Consider the following 3,819-nt stretch of genomic DNA (forward strand, 5'->3'; position numbering starts at 1 on the left):
TAAAAGGCTTTGGAATACTGGAATAAGTAAATCAGGTTCCAACTGTATCATGAGACATTAAAGGGGGGCATGAGTTCAAGTCCTGAGTCTCCTATGGATACTTGTGAATGACCTTGCACAAGAGAATTCTCAACCTCAGTTGCTGCTACACCTTGACTGCATCAGATTAGATGACGTCTATAGTCCCTTTTAGGTAAAAAACAAAAACAAAAACATGATGCTATGAAGTTTGCTGAATATCCTTGTTCCTCTACTGCCATAGAGATTTTTGTTACTTGGCAAGACTGCTAAAAAAGGAAACAAAATGCCCAGAAAATAACTTTCAAATCCTAGAACTAGGGTGTTGACAGGTACTTTGAGATCTTCCGTCATATAGTAGGGAGAGAAAAGTGCCATGAGAATAATTATTGTTTAACTGTTAGAAAGCCTACACTTTTTCTTCATAATTGCCATTTTCACTGACAATAGTGAGGCAAAGCTTTGATGGAATAGATGAAACTCCATTTAAAGCTCTTAATTATGATAACTTTATCACTTAATAAACTTCCTAAAACCTCAGCTAAACTTACATATGTCTACAATTACAGGGTCCCTGCTGTGGTCAGAAAATGGAATTTTAGCTTTGGGTATCTTGGGTATTTCTTCCTGGATACAAGCCTTAAATGAGGTATTAAGAAGCCCAGATAATTTCACTCTGAGTGAGTATAATTGCATGCATATTTCTCCATCTTACCGACATTCACAAATGGACTTTGATTCTCTAAATCGGTCTCATAATGCTGACCTCTATTTTTATTATTCTGCTCTTTTTTGTTTGTTTGCTTTTTTTTGGAGCAGGGAGGGCAGGGCAATTGGGGTTAAGTGACTTGCCCAAGGTCACATGGCTAGTAAGTGTTAAGTGTCTGAGACCCAATTTGAACTCACTGTGAGATTTGCTCTACTCACTGTGCTACCTAGCCACCCCTATTCTACTCTTCTTATCTCAGGAATAAATAATTATTACTCTCCAGGTCAGAGAAGATAAATGATTTATTGTTGGTTCAACAAGTTCCCAACTTTTTGGGACTTCTGGAGAACTTCAGCCTTGTCAGACAAGTGCTTAATTTATTTCCTTATCCCAACTATTCTAGTCCGCCTTGATATTTCCCTCATTTCACCTCCTATGGAATTTACCATTTATACTACTCATTGTGGTACTTAACACATGCCACTCATCAATATTATTTGACTGCCTATGACTTTTATCCCCATCTCTAATTCAAATTCTCTGTCATAAAATATTTTACAGCCAGGTCTTAATGAGTACTGATAACAAATCACATGATATAGTCACATGTATATGAATTTTCACTATTTGAAAGTGCAAAAGATTGTAAATGGTTCCAGCCCAATGGAAAAAACAAATTCGAATAACGTCACTATTTCAAGGGATTCATTATTTTTACTAATCAGGAGCTATCTAGCTATTTATCTTCTGACTCAGCATCCACCTAACACAATCATGGTCCCATAAACTGAAACACATCAATTTCCTAGTAAATTTTTGCTAGATAGGATTAAATTAAATTGGCTACTGTTCAGTCAGTTTCTCTCATTGTGGGATGATTTCAACAATGGAATGCCATGTGACAATCAATTGAAAGAACTGGGGATATTTATTCTGGAGAAAAAAATTCTTAGGGTAGACATAATAGTCATATTCACATATTTGAAAGGATGTCATCTATCATGGCACGTTTGTTAGAACATTAAGATTTGAGTCACAAGTTCTAAGTTCAAAATCCTTGGCCAAGACACTTAAAGTCAGTTTCTTCTTTTATATTATGAAGAGGTTAGACTAGATAATATCTCTGGTCCTTTCAAATTTTAGATATATGATCCTATGAGCTATGACAGAGTAATTTGGCGTATTATGCTTGCTACTAGAGGACATAACAAATAGCAATTATTAGAAGCTCTAGAGAATCTGGTTTAGGATTATTGTATGGAATGAGGGGAGAAGTTCTAACATTTAGGGCTATCTCAAAGCAGAATGGCATGTTTCAGAACCTTGTAGATTTCCCTCACTTGAGGATTTAAATCCAAGGATGGTTGACCATCCATCAGATATTTGTAGAGTGAATTCTTGTACATGCATGGACCTCTGAATTCCTGTCTAGCTTTGAAATGACATGAAATTCTAACTTGTTCATTTAAGATATATGATGAAGATCGCATAAAAATTTCCTTGTAATTTGAGCAAATGAATTATATACATTGCAAGGGACAGAAAATGTCAAACCAATGACCTTGCAGTCTTAATGTGTAATGCTTAATAAAGCCCATTTACATGACTTAGGCAACTCAGCTGCTGCTGTGCATCTCATTTGAGAAGATGGACTGTCAGCAGAAGGTGAGAGAACCTGACAAATCATAGTAGTTTAGAGCTGAGCATATGGCCACTGACTTGGAAGACTTGCAAAGTTAAATCCTTTGTCCTTCTGAAGCAGAGTCACAAACAACAGTGTAAAATCAAGAAAGAGGAGAAAACAGTATTATTTCTCAGATTGTACTATTTAAATATCTTGGTGAAAAGAAATGTTTGGCTCTTAGAGCTCTTCATAACCTGGCCTCTTCTTACCTTTCTAATACGCATCTTACTCCCTCTATATTCCAGTGACCCTGAACTCCTCGGGTGATTCTGACACATAGTACTCTGTCACTTAAATTTGAGTCTTTTCGCTGGCTGTCCCCTATGCCTGGAACTGTCTTCATCCTTATTTTTTACTTTATGGTATAAAAGAGTTTGAAACATGCCTGGATCACCTCACTTGGAGACAGCAGTGTGGGAGAAACCAAGAACCTGCTTCTGGGAGAAGAAATTTCACTACCAAGCTGGGGGCAGGGTTCATAGTTTTGCTTCATTGACTATTTAATCAGAATATGTTCCATATTTAAAACTACCAGAAAGAAGGATTTCTTGGTTCTCAACCTTAATGCCTTCCTTTTGAAATTATAGGTATGTACAATCTGGGTCAGATGGAAAGTCATTCACAATTTAATTTTTCTCTAGCATATTTTTCTGCTTAAATAATTTTTATGGAACACATAAACTCTGGTCATCATGCAGGTATTTTCATAGTGGTTAAGAGATGAGTCAGGGAGAGACCATGGGACCATAGTTTCACAATTTGAAAATATTTTGGAGGTCATCTCATCCAGCCCCTTCATTTCACAAATGAGGACACTGAGGAAAAGAGATATAAAGTGACTTACTCAAAACATAGCCACCAAGTAGGAGAAATTTAAATTGAACTCAAATCCTAAATTTAAAAAGTTATCTTTCAAAAGTTAATTGAAATTAATTAGGTTTGGGGCAACCAGGTAGCAGAGCAAGTAAGAGCACCAGCTCCAGTGTTGGAATGACTTGGAGATCGATTCCCAGGCTCAGACACTTAGCACCCACCCTGGGTGTGTAATCTTGAGCAAGTTACTTAACCCCAATTGCTTAGGGGCAGCAGGTGGCTCAGTGAGTAAGAGCACTGGCTCCAGTGTCAGGAAGGCCTGGATCAAATCTGGACTCACATACTCAGCACCACACCCAGAAATAACTGGCTGTGTAACCTTGAGCAAGTTACTTAACCCTGATTGCTTTTAAAAAAAAAAGAAATTAGTTAGGCTGGCATCACTATTAATGTAACCATTAACCAGCTTTCAAGATGTTGGGAGAGACAGACAGACAGACCCACATACACACAGACAGACAGACCCACATACACACAGACAGATGGACCCATATACGGGGGGGGGTGGAGAGAAAAAGAAGCAGAGAGACAGAGA

The sequence above is a fragment of the Petaurus breviceps genome, unplaced genomic scaffold (genome assembly GCF_028583685.1).
Source record: "Petaurus breviceps papuanus isolate PSGF00001 unplaced genomic scaffold, PetGlider_PUasm1.0 90740, whole genome shotgun sequence".
Taxonomy (NCBI): Eukaryota; Metazoa; Chordata; class Mammalia; order Diprotodontia; family Petauridae; genus Petaurus; species Petaurus breviceps.